This window comes from Camelus bactrianus, chromosome 1 (genome assembly GCF_048773025.1).
Source record: "Camelus bactrianus isolate YW-2024 breed Bactrian camel chromosome 1, ASM4877302v1, whole genome shotgun sequence".
Taxonomy (NCBI): domain Eukaryota; kingdom Metazoa; phylum Chordata; class Mammalia; order Artiodactyla; family Camelidae; genus Camelus; species Camelus bactrianus.
In genome coordinates, this window is record NC_133539.1 from 100,593,166 (window position 1) to 100,616,793 (window position 23,628).

Genomic DNA, 23,628 nt, shown 5'->3' on the forward strand with positions numbered 1-23,628 from the left:
CCAAATTCATTAACTCTTTCTTCTATTGTCTTCATTCTGCTATTGAGCTCATCTAGTAATTTCTTTTTAATTTTGGTGATTGTATTTTTCAGTTCTAAAATTTCCATGTTTCTCCTTTATAACTTCTATTTCTTTAATGACATTTTCTATCCCTCCATTTGTTCCAAGATGTTTGTTGTTACTTCTTTAAGCATAATAGCTTCTTTAAAATCTTTGATAATTAAGCTTCTGGTTCATATTAGGTTGATGTTTGTGGATTTCCTTTCCCTCGGTAATTTGTCAGATCTTTCTGATTCTTTTACATGTTGAATAATTTGGAGTAGGATGCTGGACATTGTGAATATGGTTATGAGGTTTGCGGTCTTGATTAGACCCTATGGAGAATGCTTTGTTGTTGTTTTGTTTTGTTTTAGTAAGCAATTGACTCAGTTAGGTGCTGGCTGCAATTTCTGACATGCCTTATGTGGACTGTGGTTCAATTGTCAGTATACTTTTCAAAGTCTTTGCAATGTTATTCAGCTCTCTCATGCATGTGTGCCACTTGGGGGCCAGTCTGTGGCCTGACTGTAGTCTACCTCATATTTCAGTTTTCAGAGTTACTGGTATACTGTTCAGGGGCACATCTACTGCTCAGCTCACGGCTGAGTCAAAGGGTTCATATAAAATATTTTGAGGTCCTTTTCTTGAGCTCTTCTCTATACTGTCTCCCCTAGACTGTCTGGCTGCCACGGTCCCTCCTTCCTGTTCCTCTGCTAGTCTTTTTACCCTGTCTGCATGTCCTGAGTTTGCCTCTGCTTAGATACAAGTGGCAGAAGGATAGAAAGAAAAAAATGGAGATTTTCTTTCATGGCCTTTGGATCATATGGTCTCTCTGGTTGGAGAGCAGGGTTCTCCTGCCTTCAGGTACCCACCTAGATGCCACTGCCGCCACTACCACAGGGTTGTAGCTTCTTGAGTGGGGCTTGCTGGAAGCAAAGCTGAGAGAGAAAGAAGAGGTTAGAGAACTTCCCTCCACTCTCTCTCTGTCTTCTAGAGGCCACACTTCCAATCCTAAGAACAAAAAAAGAGCAATTTCTCTTGGAGCTCTTTTTGTCCATGCCTAGTACACTATTCTGGGATTTGTGCTAACTCAAAGCTAAGGAGCTTTGTATGGAAAAAGAATAAAACAAGGAAACTTCCCACTGATTGCTCGTACTTTGAGCACTGGTTTTCTTCTCAAGCCACCTGCTACCATTTTACTTAGAGTTCTTTATGGCCACTCCATGCCTTCTGCCAATGGCTTTTGGTTCCAGAGTGGAGTTGCTTTACTTCATCTTCACTGGAACATGAGCCCTCACTTAAGTTTTGTAAACTTCAGTTACTTCATCTTCAAAGTGAGTGTGACTAATACCTACCCTTTCTAATTCCTAAGATATTTATAGGAATAAAATGAAATGGCATCTAAAGAAGTGTTTTGTAAATGTAAACTATGTTACGACTGTGAACATGGTGATATATTGCTCTTTGAATACTTATATATAACTGGAAGACAACTGTTTCCACTTCAACTTTATTATTTTTGGCAATTCCCCAAATATACACTGTCACATTAATAAAAAGTTGGGCCCCCATGTTAAACAAAGCCAAACAGATTTCCACACTGTAGGACTTCTTGAAAGCTCTGATAGGTTAATGTACATTTTGAACTTCCAAGAGATAAATGAATAGATTTAGGTACTTGTCCATGAGCTATTTTCTTTGCTATGGGTCTTTTAAACATAAATAAATGCAGAACTATATATTATAAGCACATTCTAGAAAACTCTTCCCTATGGCATCTTTAACATGAATAAGAGTGTTATAAGCTTTGGCAAAACCTTTGTTCCCCCTTTTAATCATCTGTCAAGCTGAGAGCCTTGCTCGCAGACATATGGCTGTAGAAGGAAAAATATCTTGGGGGAATATGAGGCTTTAAAGAAACACACAGATGCAAAACAAAATAATGTACATTTGGATATCTTTTCGAAGTTTCACTCCAGTAAAAGTGTTTTGTGGCCTCATTTTCAAACCACAGTCTATCAGTGTGAGAGTAGTTGGAAGATACTCTTTGAATCTGGTATTACCATGAAAATCTGGGCTGTGTATTTGTACTATTTCTTATACTAGTCTTCAGAAAAGTGTTATTGAATCCTGACGTATTTATACCTCCTGGTTCTTTCAGTTAAAATTTTTAGAATTTAGGAACATAACATAATAATAAGTCTTATGTATGTAACCTCATTGTCCTTGTGGACTCCTATTTTCTTCCTATCTGTAATGCTCGAAGTCGGACATAATTCAAAATTATTTTTACATCTTTGTGTAAATAAGTTTATATAAACAAAAAGTGCCAGCAGAATCTATATTCATTAAAAGAGAAAATGAAGACAATATAACTTTCAACAATGAGGAGTTTGACATCTTGAAGGTAATGTATGGATGTTAACTTATAAATCAGTTTAGAACTCAAATTCACTACTAAGAAAAATAATTCTAGGAAAGGGTCACTGAATTCTCAATCTATTTTTCTGTATGTATACTTTAAAAGGTCAAAAGTAGAGTGATTTACATTCACAAATGTCCTGAACTTTGATCAAGAATCAACTTCTTAAAAGATAATCATAATCTGCCTTTTATCACCTTATAATCCAATTCTAATTATGGCCCTAGTTCACCACTACTTCTCCCTGGGGAAATTTATGAGCCCCATATGCTTGTCTTCTGTGCCACGCGGACAGTCTTGGGGTCTTGCATCCATGCAGTTTGAGAGCACAGACTACTATTACTTACAAGCTTACAAGCCTAGGTTAAATAAAGTATAGAGAGCAGTAATTCGAGCTTACCCACAGAAACAGCAAAGTCACATTTGGGGTCAAGTCTGGATATATCTAACATCCGACCAACATCTGGCTTATGTTATTGAGAGATCAACTGTACTCACTAAAAAATAACATTTTATGGACACTATCTTACAGCAGTCTCCAAACACTCCTCTGGTTTATTTTTATTTAAACAATTTACATAGTTCATCTGGTTTTTTTTAGCAGGGGCTAAAACTTGTGTGAAAAGCTGCAGTACAAAAGGCCAATATACTCCATGTCCATGCAGAAGAATTTCATTTCTAGATAGTAAGTTTGGATGTCTTATTTGTTTCACCATCAGGTCATCTGGAATGTCAGTTCATGGGCAGATGTGAACTTTGGCTGCCTACAAGCCATTCAAACTTCTCATCTCCTTCCACTGTCTTGGTTGGAAAGTGGAAATATTCAATTTTTCAACCTTCCCTGGGTGGAACACCATATCATCCCTAGACTATGGGCCCCTGGATTAAAAAATAAAATCTATGTTTTGGAAAAATGGAATTTTAAAAGTTTGTGGAGGTGCCTTGGATTCCTGGTAAATTGTACCTCCATGCATTGTGGAACAAAATACATGGAGTTTTAGACTCTCAGGATTAAAGTCAGCAAGAAAAGTTTGTATCTTCTTTGGATAGTCAATATAGCATTTTTTTTTTTTTACAGAATCTCTGTATATCTGTTCTTAACAATATCATTTAGTTTTAATTTGGAACTGTTTTTCAAAAGCTAACCATGTATGATAAAAGACACAAGCGGTTTTAGAAAGCACCTGCATCGGAGAGCGAGCTGAATCTGCTGGCATCCTGATCTTGGACTTCCAGTCTCCAGAACTGTGAGAAATACATTTTCATTGTTTATAAGCCACCTGGTGAACAGTATTTTGTTATAGCAGCCCTTTGTGAGTTTTTTTTTTGTTTTTTTGTTTTTTTGTTTTTTTTTTTGCATAGAGTATCTCTGAGTGATTCTATCTTCTGTCAACTTCTGAAGGAAGGAAGGGAAGGGTAGGGGATGAGGAACAGACATACAAAGGGAAGTGGAACTTTGGATGTTTAGCACTAGCATGTGTATCACTTGCTCCTAGAGGCCTCTGTTGCTGAAGAAGGAACTGTGCTGGGTTCTTCTGAAGCCATGTGTAGCTGCAGTCAGAGTACAGCAAAGATGTATATATACAGCATAAGCTCATTAAAACAACAAAATAGTTTAATCAAAATTCACTAAGGTTTATTAGTTGAAATAAATTGGTAACTGAGGCAGTGATAATAAATGAAAAAAGCAACTAAATTGTTTTCTTTAAAATTTGCTAACTAGGTGTTCATGTTTAATTCGGTGCTTGGTAGTGATGACTTCAGTTAGTTAATTTAATAGCATTTTTGGCAACAAAGAAGAAAAACATTTAGTGAGGTATAATTAATATACAGTGAAATGCGTAGCTTTTAAATGTAAAATTTGTAGAGTCTGGATATTTGCATACACCTATATAATCTGCACCCGATCAAGATATAAAGTGTTTTCATCACCCTAAAAACTCTTCCTAGTTGACTGCTGAATACTGCAAGTAACTGAATCCTATTGCAGTGTATATACACCACAACTTGTTTATCTAGTCACGGCTGATGGACATTTAATTCTGTTCAGTTTCTGGCTACTATGAATAAAGCTGCTATAAATATTCTTGAAAATACACTGTTTTGTGGACATATATATTTCATTTTTCTTGGGTAAATATCTGGGGATGTAATTTCTGGATCATAAAACAGGTATATGTTCAATTTATGAGAAACTGACCAATTTTCAAGTTAATTTTACCAATTTATACTCCAGCAGTGTATGAGAGTGCCAGGTGTTCCACATCCTTGTCAGCATTTGGTGATGTCAGTCTTTTTGATTTTAGCCATTTTAGTGGGTGTGTAATATAACTCGTTGTGACTTTAATCTGCATTTCCCCAGTGACTAAAGTTGTTGAACCATTTCATGTGTTCACTGGCCATCTGTATTTCTTCCTTTTGTAGTGCCTGCACAATTCTTTTGCCTATTTTATAATTACGTTATTTTTCTTTATTGAACCGCTAGAGTTGATTGTATATATAATAAATATGTTCTCAGTCCATGACTTTCCTATTCAATTTCTCAGTAGTTTCTTTTAATGAGCAGAAATTTAAAATGTTAATGAAGTCCACTATATCAATTTTACTACTTTAATAGTTGACAGATAAAAGTGGTTCATTTCTAATAGCTTAGAATAGTTTATTCTAGATCCTGCTAGGGAATCTTTACCTAGCCCAAGTTTCTGAAGATATTCTCTTATGCTTTCTTCTAGAAACTCTATAACCATAGTTTTTATGTTTAGGTCTATTATTCATCTCAAGCTGATTTTCTGTATGATATGAGGTATGAATTGAGGCTCTTTTTTCTTCCCCCTGGACAATACTGATTCTCTTTTTAACAACCAATTTTTTTAAAAAGAGAATTTCTGGGTTGTCTATGACCTTTGCCTACTGTAATGCTAATGGGATTACTCACTGAAGGTGGGTCACGGGGGAGTGCACAGCCATCCTGGAGGCTCCGCGGCCACTCAGCACCAGCCAGTTAATGCACTGCCCAAAGGCTGGCCCAGTATTGTTCAATATTATCATCTCTTTTGTTATTTTTAAAGAAGCAGAAATCCAAATATAAGTACAATTTTTTTATTATTAATTTGTTGGCAATTAATTTTCTCACTCTATAGGCCAACATTGAATGAACTTAGATGTAGATTGTGAAGGCAGTTGCCATACTCCTGCCTAGACCTTGCAATGACTGTTGACTGGAGGAGATTGTCTCGACTTCACGATGGTTGCAAAGAAGAAATGACTCAGCAATCATAAGGTGGACTTTGCAAACAAAACTCATTTAGTATCTCTTGGATACAAGGCCACAGACACACAGGCCCTGACTAGAGGTAATCTGTCAAGTAAACAGTCCTCCAACTGATTTGTCTAGTGCAAGAGAATTGTTTGTCTTGTTGGTTTTGTTTCAGAGGGCACTTTGCCAGAGTGAATAGTTTCTCATTCCCTATTTACATTGTTTCTTCTTAAATAAATGAAATCATAGAATCATTGGTGGTGGCTCAGAAATCACCAAAAATACCTGAAGCCCTCTTTAAATCATGAAACTAGAAATTAATTTATATATTTAGTAATCAAATATCAATTACTAATTGAATACCTCATCTGTACCAGGTACGTGCTAAGCCTAGGAATTTAGCAGCTAAAAACCAAAACCAAACAATAAAACAGGACCCTATGTTCACAGAGTTTAAATTCAGGTGTCATTAAGCCAGGAGAACTATAGCTACTTTGATTAAGATAACCAAGTGGTACTCCACATCTCCACTTAGATCTCCTGTGGGCATCTCAAACCTATCACATCCAAAACTGAGTTCTTGATTTCCTGCTAAATCGGGCCCTGCTCTAGTCTTCCGCATCTCAATATAATGATAATTTTACTCTGCTGTTTCCTCAGACAAAATCTATTGTGTGATCCTTGACTTCTCTCTCTCTCACATCCTGTTGTCCAACACATCTGCAAATACTTTTGACTTTACCTTCAAAATATGTTCCCAAAACATTCACTTACTACAATACAACATAGGTAGTCTAAGCTGCTGTCATCTCTTGCCGAGATTACTGACTGTAGTAGTCTTCCAAATGGTCTCTCATGTGACCATCGTTGTCTCTTACAGTCTTTTCACCAAATAGCAGTTAGAGTGCTCCTTCTAAGTCAGGTCATATCACTCCTCTGTTCAAAAGTCTTCATGGCTTCCATTGCAGATACAATAAAACCGGAAGTCTGCAAGAGGCCATCAATGCCCTACATGACTATGACATTGCTCCTCACTCCCACTACTCTGCTCACATCCTACTGCTCTCCACCTTGCTTTGTGAGATCTGTCTGCTGGTCCTTTCCTTGTCCTGGGTTATGCCCAGCTCACTCTATTCTGACTGTCTTCCAGTGTACTGTTCTGCTGCCTGGAATTCGCTTCCTCAGAAATTTACATGGCTTGTTCCTTCATTTTCAAGTCCTTGCTACCCTGTTGGTTTGTCAGATAAGCCTTCCCTGATTACCATGAACTAGTAATCACTCTCTGACATGGATTTACTTGTTAATTTCCTAGCCTTCATTGAAATACAACCCATGAAAGTATGAACTTGTTTGTTTTGTTTACTGATAGACTTAGAGCATTTAGAATAGCCCTTGGCATATAATGGACACTCCATAAATTTCTATTGAATAAAAAAAATAGATGATCATATTACAGTACTTCAGATAGGGGAAGCTCGGTACACTGGTGAACACATAGGAAATGTCAAGAGAAGCTTTCAAGAGAAGTGGTGTCTAAGCTGAGCTCTGAAGAATGATGAATTAAACAATTAAGGTCAGCAGGAAGGGGGTAAATGAAGCGGAATGAAGAAAAATAGTTCAAGGGAAGCTTAAGGCTTGATAAGGGCAGTCACTTTGACCATATAAGCCATGTAGGTTTTGGCCTTTACCTTAAGAGAATGGGAAACGACTGAAGTATTTTAGTAAATGACAATGGTCAGCATTACAATTTTTAAAGATCAACAGGCCTACAGAAATGAATTAGTTGAAGGGGGTTTTAAAAAATGGAGAAGCACAGCCCAGTAAGAAGACATGACAGTGATCTAGGAAACATATCATGGTATCCTTCATTGTGAGTATGAAAAGAAATTCAGCAGATTACAGACACATGAGCAAGCTGAATAAAACATAAATGCATAATTGATTGGACACAGGGAGAAGAATGAGAGAGGAGCCAACACCTGCAACCAGATTTCTGTCCTGGGCAATTCAGTGAATAGTAGTTCTAGCTACTACTGTCAAGAGATAAAAGCAAGTTTGTGTTCAGAGGAAGATGATGAGCTCATTTGGATATGTTGAACTTGTAGTTTTAGGGCAGTTAGATGTATAAACCTAAGTTCAGGAGAGGGGCTTTGCCTAGAAAGTGGTGAGTGTGGGAATCTTCAGTATAAAGATGGTATTTACCACCACTGGGGTTAGGTGAGACCTCCCCTGCCACCCTGCTTCCCACCCCCAGGAAGACTGTTAGAGCATAAGATAAAGCAGTCATCATGGGTTCAGAGCTAATAACAGACGCCAAGGAATTGTGGGATGGGGGTCAAGTTTGTCAATGACGGACCAGCTCAGGGGAGGGCCCCATGTTTGTAGTTATTTTAGGAGGTTCTGCCCTTCCCATGCAGGTTGGCCTTGGAACCTCAGCTGGAAAGTAAGAGAGAAGGAAGAGTTTGCTAGAGGTGTGATAAAAGGTATCCTGAATTTTGAAATATATTTGTGTATTAGTTCTTTTATAGTAATGACATTTTTGGAAATTAATTTGATTATTGGAAAGTTGTGTTTTTACTTAAACTGAAAGAGGAAAATGATTCAAACTCAAAATGCTTTTATTTTCCTCTTCCTCAATTTTAATAGTAAATGCTACACATATGTCTTCCTCCATCCATGATGTTTATCTTGTTGACTAAAGCTGTCAATAACAGCAGACAGCTCTGAAGATTGGTTAAAAAAAACACAGAACACATGAACCATGTTTAATTAAATTCTGTTGGTTGAAAGGACATGAATTTTTCATTTATGCATAGCTCTGAATTGCTTTTATCAAAATCACCAGTTTTTTAAAATCAAAATCACTGCCGATGACAATAACCACATCCACTCCCAAGAGGAAAACAGTGCTCTGGGCTTCCAGGGATCACCGTGTCTTTTCTACTGTTATAAAACAGAGCCCTTCCAAGCTCTCTCATGCTTTTAAATAGTAAACATCTTTGGTATAAAAGCAGACATAATATAAATATTTATAATTCACAATAGTCATGATTCTTAAAAATAATCATGATTGTGTGAGAATCTAGAAACTTACTAAACTGCATGCTGTGTAGGAGCCAACTTTAGAGTAAAAAACAGACACACGGTGCTGGGTGATTATGACACTGAAGGGGCCACAAATTGTGGACATTTTCCCACTTGTTTTACAAGATTACTTTTCAAATACTGCCTTAAAACTTCTTTCTCCTGTCTATGACTGAAGTATATTAAGTGATCTCTTCCCTAAAAATACCTTTTGAGCCATGTTTATAGCTTAATACAATAATATCACGCCTTAATTGTGTTAAATTCCTATTTATTCTGGGCATATGACTTTTCCGTCTCATCTTGTATCACCTTTCTGTCCCCTTGACCTTCTATAATCTTCATTTTATGCAGCATCTTTATGCTTCTGACTGCTTAGAACTTTGCTTCTTTCAAGGGAAGCTTTGACTCCAAGTTTCCAGCACAAGTTAAGTCAGAGTACTTTTAAAAAAACCTAAGATCTTTGTTAAATGTTATTCCTGGAGCAGCTTTTACATTCAGTTCAGCACCAGCACTTTGGAAATAGTGCTGAAAGAAAAGACAGAGATTCCAAAATATTAGGCCCGGCACGGAGGGAGGATATCAGTTGTATTGACTCCGACTCTTAGAACCTCCATAAAACATCAGAGTTTAACCTTCTCTTCCAACTCCCCTCCCAGATTGAGAGAAGATCTACTTGATGGACCAGAGTAACATTTGCTGTGGAGCTGGAGTTTGTTTGGAGACTTTTCAACCAAGCTGCTAAGGAGAGGAAAGCATACAAGCAAGGCCACTGCCACGGTAAGAATTTCAGGGTGACTTTGTGAAAATATCTGACTGCACAAACCAGAGCACTGAGGTGGGATAAAGGAAACCTGTATCCTAACATGATCTCTGCTCAACCAATAACTAACTGCATGATCTCTGCCAAGCCCTTCCCTTCTCCTGGCCAAGCTTCTTATCTCTGACATGCTGAATGGAATTAGAACTCTGGTAGCCTACAGATGTTGTTTATTTGATTCGCATGGCCCCACCCTCCTTCTTTCCTTCTTTCTTTTTCCTCTTCCTCCTTCCCTCCCTCTCTCCCCACTCTCTTCCTTCCTTTTTTCTTTTCTTTCTTGTCTTAATTAAATTAAGGCAGAGGTTTAAGCAATCTAAACATTTTTGGTCTTTTAACCAAAGAGTATTGAGCATTTAAAAACTCCGTAAAACAACAACGAGATACTGCTACACACCTAGGCCAAAATCTGGAATACTGACAACACCAAATACTGGCAAAGAAATAGAGCAACAGGAACTCTCATTCACTTCTGATAGGAATGCAAAATGGTACAGCCACTTCAGAAGACAGTTTGGCTGTTTCTTACAAAGCTAAACACACAATTAATATATGATCCAGCAATTGTGCTGTTTGATTGTTACACAAATGAACTGAAAACTTACATCTATACAAAAAACTGCACGTGGATGTTTATAGTAGCTTTATTCATAACTGCCAAAGCCTGGAAGCAACCAAGATGTCCTTCAGTGGGTGAATTGATAAATAAACTGTGGTACATCCAGACAAAGGAATGTTATTCAGTGTTAAATAAGAAATGAGCTATCAAGCCATGAAAAGACACAGAGGAAGCTTAAATGCTTGTTACTAGTGAAAGAAGTCAATCTGAAGACGGGCTGTGTGATTCTAACCATATGACATTCTGGAAAAGGTAAAACTATGAGAGGTGAGACAGTAAAAAGACTGATGGCTGTCAGGGGTTGTGGGGAGGGAGGGCTGAACAGGTGAAGCACAGAGGACTTTTAGGGCAGTTATAATACTGTGTCTATAATGATATGTCATACACTAGTCCAAACCCATAGACTGCACACCACCAAGGGTGGACCTTAATATAAACCATGGACCCTAGGGGATAATGACGGATTAATGTAGGTTTATCAGTTATAACCGTACCACCCTGGTGGGCACCATGTTGATGGGAGGAGGCTATGCAGGTGTGGGGACAGGAAGTTTACAGAGAATCTCTGTACTTTCTACTCAGTTTCTGCTCAGTTTTGCTGTGAATCTAAAATTACTCTAAAAAAATTGAGTTGATTAATTTTTTAAAAAATTGTTGATGAATATTTGGAATGGAGAAGCCATCTGACACATTGTACATAACAGGGCCTTTGGAATCAGACATTTGCCTCTTTACATGTGTAGGGGCAGGAGGTTTATGGGAACTCTCAGGACCTTTTGTTCAGTTTTTCTGTGAACCTAAAACTGCTCTAAAAATTGTCTATTAAAAATAAATAAAAATAAATAAAACCAAAATAAACTAGATTATTTTATATATAAATCTCTGTCTCTAGCTTCTCATGAGAAGTTAGAAAAGCTGGTAATATAGAGCCTGGGTCCTCACATGGCAAACCAGCTGGAACTTGGTGGTGCTGCCCTTTTCCATGGGGTGCACACGCCCCTGGTGGCCACAGTCCCCACTGGGTCCCTTTATGCACTCATGCCCCTGACCTCAGCAAGTACTTTGGTTTGTGACCTAAGGAATTTTAGGTTTGTGATCTCTGTGACGCTTTCCTTTCATCTCTAGAAGTCTGTAATTCTCACTGGGAACACCAGTAATTACACCTCACTTATATTGCCATTTCAGCAGCCTGGCAAATAAGCTGGAAAACCTTAGTACAAGACCAGACTTAATTAACATAACCAGACATTTTTTCTTCTCCAGGTTTTCCTTGTGGGTGGCAGATCTTCTGTACCATGTATGTTTCACATCTTCCTTTGAAGACACTGACTTTCCCTTTAACTATCAGATCCTCATAACCAGAGGAAAAAAAAAATTGGCCTCCTAGCCTCTTTTAGAATGGATTCTTATTCTGAACTTTTATAGTCTGCAACTTTAAAACTCACAATACCATAGCTTGAAAATTTAACCAACTCCAGCTCTGATAACTTTTAAAATGATCTCCGAATCATTTAGGGAAATAGTAAAGATCAATAGGCTTTTTCTCTATTCTTATTCCTATTTCCTATCTATTTTTGAAGGTGGGGAGTTTTTCTGTGAACATTTTTCAAATACATCTTAAGGACGAAGTCTGCATGGCCATGATGTCAAGTTGGTCTCTTGTGGTAGGATTAGCACTTAGGGCCATGAATCTTGTGTGAATTTCTAGTTCAGTAAATATGTCTGAGGTGCACACCCTCTAAATAGCCTATTTTGGCTTGTTTCTGAGAGGTAATACTTTGAAGCTCTGTAAAAATTGTCCATTTGCCCTTCTTTCAGTGTTTCTCTTTATAAATTGCGTACTTACTTTGTGCTATCTGCCTACAATCAATTCTCTCTCACCTTTACCATTCAGTCCTTTGATGATCTTTGAAATAGATGTGTCTTCTTCAAAGCTAACAGGACCTGAATTTTGCTATTATTTCTAATTTGTTGCCTTGTTTCCATCCCTGCCAATGTATACTCTTCCTGAATAAGATTCTTGATTACTGTTGCTAAATCCTCATTATTGTTCTGACATCAGTAATTGTCTTAGGTAACAAATTTACATTAAAGTTGATTAATTTTATGATAGAGTTTGGAGTTTATTCATAACAGCCATATCTTCCAAGACTTTGTCATTTTCTACTGCTTACTCATTTTGTGGGGAAAAGACTTGATTCTCATTTTATTCTCATTTATGTATGCTATAACTGACTTTAATTTTTTAGTTATGGGAAGTCAGTTCTAAAATGAACTACTCTGACCCCTGACATGCCCCACTCTGCTCAAGTTCTCTAGTATTTCATTAGAAAGACTGTTTAAGGGGCTGTTCCAGAACACCTTCCAGATCAGCTTGACAAGTTTTCCAGCAGCTCATCTAAATGGTTCCATATCCAAAGAAATGAATCAACTAAATTAATGACTTTTACATCAAGCACTTACTAATGGAAAAGAGGCCCACTTACTTGGATGTTATAAACAAAGAGGGAAGTGCCATTAACTATGATCTTCTCATTGTCATAAATTTATTACAGCATAGCTTAATTTTAGGGTGCAGGCATTCTTTCCCTTGGGACAAGTGTTGATTTCTTTAGCTGCTGGTAGTGGCTCCCCCTCAGTGTGGCTCAGGAACACAGGGTTACCTTTTCATGTCTCAAAGAGATAGCAGAGTAGGTTTGGGTCTCTGAGCAACATCTAATCAGGGACAATGTAATACCATCTATAGCAAAGCAGCCCTGGTCCATATTGCTCTCACAAGAAGTCTACCCATCAAAAGAAAATCAACTTTTCACCAGTCTCTCACCCCTAACAGAAAAATACATGTTTTTTCATTGCCTTATTTCTTGATAAGGTACAAATCTAATTATATTGGCTCATAGCTTTACCTTGTAGAGGGAGCCATGTTTAATAAATCTTAACCAAATCTCCTAACCAGTACAAAGATATCTTTGATTTGTGGTGTATTTTAAGAGAAAAATATGCTCAAATAATTTTAATAACTTTGAAAGGCAGTATCATGGAGTGGTAAGAGCTCAGACTCTGGAACTAGACACTTCTGATTTGAATATTGGCTTCATCTTTGGTTTTAAGATGAGTGCAATCACCACATGCGTAATCTTGAGTAAGGAACCTATCCTTTGTGTTCCTCAGCTTCCAAGCTTGTAAAACATGGATAAATAATACATTCATATTTCATAGTTTTGCTGCAATGATTAAATGTGTCAATTCATGTGAAACGATTTAGAAGAGTGCCTTAGAATTAATTTTAAAAAATGAATTCTCTATTTCAAATCACTTCATGGTTTGGCTTACATTCCTTTCTGTTTTCTTGGATTGTGCCCTTTTATATAGTTAATAACACCCAATAATATTTTGAATTTATCTATAGGTGATATTCTCTGTTGCCTCAGAAGACTTGCTTGGCTCCTTTCTTGGACTGGAACATAATTAAATAATTAGAATCTTTACTTTCCCATCTTTGCTTGCAGCTAGTTTTTGACTTACTAAAACCTGCTGGATGTTGAAGAGGACACATATAGCATACATGGTATCTTTAGGGCCAAGAGTGAGTGGAGCTTGTTAAGCCCAAGGAAGGCTATATAGAGTGACTGGCTGGAGCTACATTTCCTGCCACTTCAAGAACCCACAGGAAAAAGATACAATTTCCAGAATAGGCTCTCAAGGACAAACACTTAGACCTAGAAATGAAGGTCTTAGATTCATTTCTCTGCCTTTTCTTGCAAATGGCTCCCACCATGTTTTATTTTGGAAGGCAGATTTTTTTATGGTGAATAGAAGGGACTGAAGTGGGAGGCAGTTGAAATTATGTTCAGTTATGGATGTGGATTTTTATAATAAACCCTCAGTGAAATTTATGCTCCTGTAAGTTGGTCTTCAGAAGATGAATTTGTTGCTTTTTTAAAAATTGAAGTATACTCAGTTACAATGTGTCAATCTCTGGTGTACAGCATAATGTCCCAGTCATACATATACTTATATATATTTGTTTTCATTTTATTTTTCATTAAAGGTTATTACAAGATACTGAATATAGTTCCCTGGGCTATACAGAATAATTTTTAATCTATTTTTATATACAGTAGTTAATATTTGCAAATCTCAACCCCCTAAACTTATCCCTTCCCACCCCTTTTCCCCCTGGTAACCATAAGATTGTTTACTATGTCTGCCAGTCTGTTTCCATTTTGTAGATGAGTTTATTAGTGTCATCTTTTCTTTTTTTAGATTCCACATGAGTGATATCGTATGGTATTTTTCTTTCTCTTTCTGGCTTACTTCACTCAGAATGGTGATCTCTAGGTCCATCCACGTTGGTCATGGCAAATGGCATTATTTTATTCTTTTTTTATGGCTGAATAGTATAAATTCATTGTATAAATATACCACAGCTTCTTTATCTAGTTATCTGTCAATGGGCATTTAGGTTGTTTCCATGAACTGGCTATTGTATACAGTGATGCTATGAACATTGGGGTGCATGTGTCTTTTTGAATTACATTCTTCTCCAGATATATGCCCAGGAGTGGGATTGTTAGATCATATGGTAAGTCTATTTTTAGTTTTTTGAGGAATCTCCATACTGTTTTCCAAAATGGTTGCACCAAACTATATTTCCAACAGTATAGGAGAGTCCCCTTTTCTCCACATCCTCTCCAGCATTTATCATTTGTGGACTTTTCACTGATGGCCATTTTCACTGATGTAAAGTGATACCTCATTGTAATTTTGATTTTTATTTCTCTAATAATTAGTGATAATGAATTTCTTGAGTTTCTTAAAATTTCCCAAGCTAGTCTGGACTCCTTGTTTTCTACTCTGAAGACTCTAGGAAAGTCATACCACTGAGCAGTGATCCTAATAATGGGCTGTATTTTATAAAACTTAAAAATCCATGTGAAAGGGCGTGACAAATTCTAATATCTATGGTGATAATTATGGTTACTGTTTATGAATCAACCACCATTTCTAAAGCTTCCACTCTACCAAAATAGGTGCTAGGTAAGGAACTTTGCCTAGATTATTTCTCATCTATACTCTCAAACTTGCAAAACAGGAATGATAATACTATTTTACAGGTGAGGAAATTGAGGCTGATAGAGACGAAAACAACTTAACCCCAATTTACTTGTAATTATTTTAAAATGATTAAAGAATATTATTTGTATGCACATTGCATGAAGGTGATCACTGTTGGGCCACTTACTCATTCTGATCATCATCTGAACACACACAAAACATTGTCTTAATATTGTCATTTTAAAAAAGATAGTGAAATTCTTCAATGGCTTTTGTTTTTTAAAAAATCATCTTCCCAAGATCCTCCCATTTTCTTTTTACCTAATCCAGCTTGATCCCATCCTATGACTCAGCAGTTATTTCTATCCTGCCCAACTGTTTGACTTACACAAGCTCAGCCCAGAGGTCCACTTGAATTCCTAGCAGAACCAGGGTTATTTCTCTCTGGAAGCTTTGACTATAAAACTCACAAGCGCTTTTTATTCTTCTCTTAATTCATGGAAAGTTTCCGGTATTCTTTAGCTCATCATAATCTCCCAGAGACCTAATGGGTTTTGTAAATTTTTAAAAAAATTTTTACAAAATCATCTTGAAATGTCCCTGTAAGTATTGACCAGGCTCAGTGAAATAACTAACTGACTTGTCATGATGTTGCTCATGTTTCTATAATGGTTGCCTCCCCCACAAGACTGCAGTGTAGTCTAAAGTTGGGAACTCTTTTCAAGGCAGCACTGATTCATGGGAGGAGGCGTTCAAGTATGATGTGGTCATGTTAGGGAGGCTGGGGCAGTTGTGCGTGCTGCTTTTCAGAATTCTAAGAGCTCAGTGTGTATTTTAAAACCTGTGCCATAGGAGTATAATTTTCTGATTTCTTTTATAAACATCCAAGACACTATATTATGGCTTTTAGTCCATAGGAGGGCAATGTTGAGCTGCAGGAAAATCCTTGCAGTTTTTTGCAAAAGAATATATAGAACTGATTAATTTAAAAATTAATGAATTGAAACAAATTAACTAATTTAAACATACTACAAGATGACAGTTATTTAATAATATCCCCACGTTGAATACTGCCTGGTTTCATGTTTGTCATACTGGTATTTAATTTATAAACTGATGTAAATTATTCTTGTCACTCAAAGCCAAACTACTGCTGTCCCTTTGGAAAAGGCTGTCTTCTGCTTTGTGCAGGTTTTCTTTATTTTAGATGATGGAAATGATTACATTCTTTACAAATAGAATGATTTTTTTATTTTTATTTTTATGCATGGTCTGCTGCTGATGGCTCTGCTTAAAAAGATGTAAATTCTTATGGTTCAAATTGCTTTGATACATTTCCCTGGGTCAGAATTTGAGGTTACCTTTAAATGCCACCATACAGCTCTCACAGCAAAGAGTTAACCAAATGTAATGTATAAAGTGAGTTATAAGAAAAGGACAAGATAAAATTAAATTTCAGCCAAATTTTAAGCTATGAAATTTGGTCATATATCAGAGTTATTTTCATGAAAAGAGTCATGGACCAATACAGTACTCTGTCATTTCAACCTATATTGAAAGCAAGTCTATTTTGAATTTTTGAAGCAAGCACTGTAAACAGAATTTAAATATAATTATGTGTTTGTGGAAGAAAGTGACAAATTTTGTGTTGCTGTGAAGCCTTATCAGACTCTCCTAGATTGGAAAAGCAATTTCTGTCTCCTCTGAATGCCTCCGTGTCCCATATGTCAGAGCAGAGTGATACGGGTCTGGTTGTTGCTGACCTAAAGTACCATTTTGGTGCGGAAGGATGGTGCATCTTGTCTGTGGTTTAGCTCCTGAGTCCAAGGAAGCAATTAATAGAAGCAACAAACTACTGGGCAGTAACAATAAAAGCCAACATTTATTAATTGCTTACTATATGCCAAACACTTACCCAAATACTGTTATGAATTTATTTAACCCTCACTACAATGCTATAAGCTCTATTATTGACATCATTTACAGGATAAGGAAACTGAGCTGTAGAGTGACTACACAAAGTACTCAAGGTCACAAGCTTCCCAAGAGACAAGAGTCAAGCACCCTCCAGGGCCCTTGCCCCTTGTTACCACTTTGGGGTTAAAAGTAGAGTGGATCAGAGATTAGAAGAGATGTTTCAGAGTAAAGCGAAAGAGTATATAAGAACACTAGGAAATATTCTAGATATTTCCTCAATATCTTTCACTTAGTACCGTGCCTCTGGTAGATGTGAGTGGATGGGGATAGGCAAGGGTGCCAATGAGGAACATCATTGTGAGAATTACTCCTTCAATCTACCTGCATGTCTTAACATTCATGAAGGCAGACTTTTGTTCTTTTTATATTATAATAATATGATAAATGGATTATAATCTCCTAGAGGGTGGAAATTGCATCTTATTTTCTGTGTCTTTCATTACACCTAATTCAATAGCATGGATATGTGGAAATGATACGTTTGGAAAAATAAATAATTGATAACCAAAAAATAGTTATTTAGGGTTAAAAGGCAGATATCTGTAAAGTCAAATGCAAAAATCACTGCACACACCTTTGGTCCATATTTTAGGTATGAGTAGTATCTTTGGGGGTTGTATTTTGTTTATTTACAACCAGGAAGAATAGTTTGGGTCTGAACTACTGTTTGGACGATTCACTTCAACCTTCTCAGAGAAGGTGGATTTTAGATAATGGTCAGTAGGTGTGATTTTCTTTCTAGTTATTTACTTTATAAAAGATCTCTGATTTTCCATTCTGAACTTTACAATGATATAATTTGAACCCCATGCATTTTACTAAATAGACTTTGTTGGCATATATGTAGAGAGCCCTATTTGACTAAGTGTTTTTAATTTAACAGTTCTTAACTAGAAGTAAGAAGCAATGTATAATTCCTGTGAAATTCTAGTCAAACACTGAATGCTCAGCTTAGATAGGGCATATATCTACTCATCTTATGAGATTTAGACCTCTATATAAACCAGCATTTTTCAAGAAATTACACACAGAGAATAGTTTAGCATAGCAAAGAAACCGTTCAGGGAGGGGAACATTGGTGCACTCCTGGTGTGTGTGTGTGTGTGTTTGTGTGTGTGTGCACATGCACACGATAGTTGAAAGGAAAATAAATGTAGAATAAAATGCAAAGTAAGGAATATAGATTTTATAGAAAGAGGATAAGTGAAGAGAAAAATTCTGAGACTTATCAGTGAAGGCAAAGGGAAGGAGAACAGGATGGATTGAAGCAATTTGCACAGTAATCTCCCCATTTCCTTGCTCATCCTCGGCCCATTAATGCAGAGTTCTAATTGAAAAAGTGCAGCAATAGAGCCTATAGGTCATTTCAATGACTCTGCAGCTGTGTGAACATACAGTGGGGGTAATGCTGTCACAGGGCTGTAGGGTTGTGTTTCTACATCCCATCCCATCCCACCCATCACTGGGCACCCACACTTCCCTAGAAACCTCCCATCTCCAGTTTCCTGCTGGGACATGGAGAAATTTGGGGGAAAAGGACCAACATTCAAGAGAGGGAGAGAGAGAAAGAGAAAGAAGGCAGAGGGAAAAATAAAGGAAAGGTGGTGAGAACATCATTTTAAAGTTACTAGGTTGAAATTTGAATTTGGTTACATGAGAACAACTAGGGATTAAAAAGTATGAATAAAATCTTAACTTCACAATATTAAATAATTTCCACTTCTGGCCTCCACACTGCTTATATGTTTATGCAAATCAGTTAATAATAACTGGAGTCATAATAATAAATGGAGTCATTTCCATCATCTAACTTGTTCCGAGAGGCATGGACTGAAGCTCATTCCTGTAGGTGGAAATCAGTAAATTTCTTGTTCAAATTTTTGTCCTTTTTTTCTTTTTTCTTTTAGGAATCATTTTCAAAATTGAAGTATAGTTAGTTTCAGGTGTACAGCAAAGTGATTCAGTTATATATATATATATGTGTATATACATTTACATACACACATATATTTATTTTCAGATTATTTTCCATTATAGGTTACTACAAGATATTGAATATAGTTTCCTATGCTATATAGCATATTCTTGTTTATCTATTTTATATACAGTAGTGTATCTGTAAATCCCAAACTCCTAACTTATCCCTCTGTCCCCACCTCTCCTTTGGTAACCATAAGTTCGTTTTCTATGTCTGTCTATTTCTGTTTTGTAAATACATTCATTTTCAATCCAAGACCACTCAAAGCTGAAAGGATGGGCTCAACTGAAGGCGTGAGAGTAATAGACATAATTTTATCTATTGTAGTTTTACTAATTTTAGTCTAACTTCTGATAGCTCAGGATTTCAGAGTTTTCAAGGCTATCTGAAACAACTACCAGTGTCATTGTGAACACCAAAAAATATCACCAGAGTGAAGGCTCATACCCTGTCTTCCCGAGGGAAGCCTTCCTTGGTTGACACAGTGGCCCTCTAAGGTAGCAGGTCAGGAAAAATTCCTAGAAGCTAATTCAGGGAGTGAAAGACCAAATCTAGGCTCAGCTATCTCACAATTAAAAGATAGGAATATTTTAAAAGTGGCTATAATCTTTCTTTCCATCTAAATAAAATATTTATTTTAGAATGGTTTTTAAGTTAATGAAAAGTTTCTACATCCCATCCCATCCCATCCCACCCAGCACTGGGCACCCATGCTTCCCTAGAAACCTCTCATCCTCCAGTTCTCACATACACGGTACCCAGTTTTCCCTACTGTTAGTGTATTATTATTGCAGATGAACCAATATGGATATATTATTATAAACTGAACTCCATGGCTTTATTTGGATTTTATTAATTTTCCTCTAATGTTCTTTTTCTGTCCCCAGATCTCATCCAGAAGAGCAGATGACATTTAGTCTTTGTGTCTTGTTAGCTTCCCTGGGGCTGTGGAAGTTTCTCAGACTTTCCTGGCTTTTTTATGACTTACTTTGACAGTTTTGAGGGATACTGGTCAGGCATTCTGTAGAACATTTGGGTTTGTCTGGTGTTTTTCTCAGGTTAGGTGGGTTATGTTTTGGGAGGAAGACAACAGACGTGAAGTACCATTCTCAACATTGTGTATTAGGGTACATTCTATCAGAACGACCTATCCTCCATGATGTTGATCTTGACCACCCAGAAGAGGTAGTATTTGCCAGGCTTCTCCACTGTGAAGTGACTTGTTCCCCCTGCTCTGCTTCCCATACTGCACTATCTGGAAACAAATCACTAGGCATAGCCAGTAATTAAAGGGTGAGATGTTAAGCTTTACTCCTTGAGGGGGGAATACCTACATAATTACGAATTTTTCTGTAGAAATTTGTCTTGTATCCCCCATTTATTTATGTACTCAATCATTTATCTCACTATGGACTCATGAAAATTTATTTTATACTTTGAGTGATGATGAAATATTATGGTTTTTTTTGGTGCTCCAATTGTCCCAACTTTGACCATTTAGAGCTCTTTCAATTGTGTCCTATGTCCTTTGGCCATATTGCCACCATTGTTTTGTCTTTTGTGCACGTTCTTTTTTTTTTTTTTTAAACACCTACTATGGTATAATTCATTTGGTTGTTTCTATGTCTTGGCTATTGTAAATAGTGCTGCTGTAAACACTGGGGTGCATGTGCCTTTTGAGTTATATTTTTCTCTCGATATATGCCCAGGAGTAGGATTGCTGGATTATATGGTAAGTTTATTTTTAGTTTTTTAAGGAACCTCCATACTGTCTTTCATAGTGGCTGCACCAATTTACATTCCCACCAACAGTGTAGGGAGGTTCCTTTTTCTCTACATCCTGTCCAGCATTTACTGTTTATCGACTTTTTAATGATGGCCGTTCTGACTGCTGTAAGGTGATATCTCACTGTAGTTTTGATTTGGATTTCTCTAACAATTAGTGATGTTGAGCATCTTTTCATGTATTTGTTGGCTATTTGGAGGTCTTCTTTGCAGAGATGTCTATTTAGGTCTTTGCCCATTTTTTGATTGGGTTGCTTTTGTTTTGATATTAAGCTGTATGAGCTGTTTATATATTTTGGAAATTAGTCCCTTGTTGGTTGCATCATTTGCAAATATTTTCACTCATTCTGCAGGGTGTCTTTTCATTTTGTTGATGGTATCCTTAGCTGTGCAAACCTTTAAAGTTTAATTAGGTCCCATTTGTTTATCTTTAGTTTTATTCTAGGAGCTGGTTCAAAAAATATTGCTGTGATTTATGTCAAAGAGTGTTCTGCCTATGTTTTCCTCTAAGAGTTTTATACTATCTGGTCTTAACATTTAGGTCTTTAATCCATTTTCAGTTTATTTTTGTATATGGTGTTAGAGAATGTTCTAATTTTAGTCTTTTACAGGAAGCTGTCCAGTTTTCTCAGCTCAATTTATTGAAGAGACTGTTTCTTCTCCATTGTATAGTCTTGCCCCCTTTGTTGTAGATTAATTGGCCATAAGTGTGTGGGTTTATCTCTGGACTTTTTATCCTGTTCCATTGATCTATGTGTCTGTTTTTGTGGCAGTACTGTATTGTTTTGATTACCGTAGCTTTGTAGTATAGTCTGAAGTCAAGAAGCATGATTCCCCCAGCTCCGTTCTCCTTATTCAGGACTGTTTTGGCTATTTGGGTTTTTTTGTGTTTCTGTACACATTTTTACTTTTTTTTGTTCCAGCTCTGTGAAAAATGTCATTGGTAATTTGATAGGGAGTGCACTGAATCTGTATATTGCCTTGGGTGATATGGCCATTTTAACAATATTGATTCTTCCAATCCAAGAGCATGGTATATCTTCCTATGTGTTTATGTCATCTTCAGTTTCTTTCATCAGTGTCTTATAATTTTTGGAGTACAGGTCCCTTGCCTCCTTGGGTAGGTTTATTCCTAGGTATTTTATTCTTTCCTGTGCAATGGTAAATGAGATTTTTCCTTAATTTCTTTTTCTGCTATTTTGTTTTTAGTGTATAGAAATTCAACTGATTTCTGTATATTAATTTTGTATCCTGCACCTTTACCAAATTCATTGATGAGTTCTAGTAGTTGTCTGGTCGCTTCTTTAGGGTTTTCTCTATGTCATGTATCATGTCATCTGCAAACAGTGACATTTCACTTCTTCTTTTCCAATTCAGATTCCTTTTATTTCTTTTTCTTTTCTGGTTGCTGTGTCTAAGACTTCTAAAACTGTTGAATAAAAGTGGTGAGAGTGGGCATCCTTTTCTTGTTCCTGATCTTAGAGAAAATGCCTTTTCACCATTGAGTATGATGTTAGCTGTGGGTTTGTCACATATGGCCTTTATTATGTTGAGGTATGTTCCATCTATGCCCACTTTCTGGAGAGTTTTTATCATTAATGGATGTTGAATTTTATCAGAAGTTTTTTCTGCGTCTATTGAGATGATCATATGGTTTTTATTCTTCAGTTTGTTAATGTGGTGTATCACACTGATTGATTTGTGGATACTGAAAAATCCTTGCATCCCTGTGATAAATCCCACTTGTACGATCCTTTAATGCATTGTTGGAGTCAATCTGCTAGTATTTTGTTGAGGAGTTTCAGTTTCACTATATTCAAAAGTGATATTGGCCTGTAGTTTTCTTTTTTGTGTGTGATATCTTTGGTTTAGGTATCAGGGTGATGGTGGCCTCATAGAATGAGTTCAGAAGTGTTCCTTCCTCTGCAATTTTTTGGAATAGTTTCAGAAGGACAGGTGTTAACTCTTCTCTAAATGGTAGAATTCACCTGTGAAGCCATCTGGTCCTGGACTTTTGTTTGTTGGGAGTTTTTTAATTACTGATTCAATTTCAGTCCTGGTAATTGGTCTGTTCAGATTTTCTATTTCTTCCTGGTTCAGTCTAACAAATTGTACCTTTCTAAGAAATTGTCCATTTCTTCTAGGTTGTCCTTTTTGTTGGTGTATAGTGCTAATAGTAGCCTCTTATGATCCCTTTATTTCTGTGGTGTCAGTTGTAACTTCTCCTTGTTCACTTATGATTTTTATTAATTTGGGCCCTCTTCCTTTCTTTCTTGATGAGTATGACTAAAGGTTTATCAGTTTTTTTTTGTCTTTTCAAAGAACAGCTTTTAGTTTCATTGACATTTTATCTTTTCTTTTCTTTTCTTTTTTTTTTTAGTCTCTATTTCATTTACTTCTGCTCTAACCTGTATGATTTCTTTTCTTCTACTAACTTTGGGTTTTGTTTGTTTTTCTTTCTCTAGTTGCTTTAGCTGTAGGTTAGGTTATTTATTTGAGATTTTTCTTGTTTCCTGAGATAAGCTTGTATCTATAAACTTCCCTCTTGGAACTGCTTTTGCTGCATCCCATAGGTTTTGGATCATTGTGTTTT

The 23,628-nt window shown here is 36.6% G+C and overlaps 1 long non-coding RNA gene across 1 annotated transcript in view; it reads left to right on the plus strand.

Annotated features, from left to right (window-relative positions):
• The first annotated feature begins 784 nt into the window (after positions 1 to 784).
• The window catches only part of LOC123616086 (uncharacterized), a 30,493-nt gene continuing 7,649 nt past the window's right edge, over positions 785 to 23,628 (plus strand). The window contains exons 1-2 of the long non-coding RNA XR_012509149.1: positions 785 to 5,814; positions 9,461 to 9,581. This is a non-coding gene — a long non-coding RNA (uncharacterized LOC123616086). The remainder of the gene's footprint in view (positions 5,815 to 9,460; positions 9,582 to 23,628) is intronic.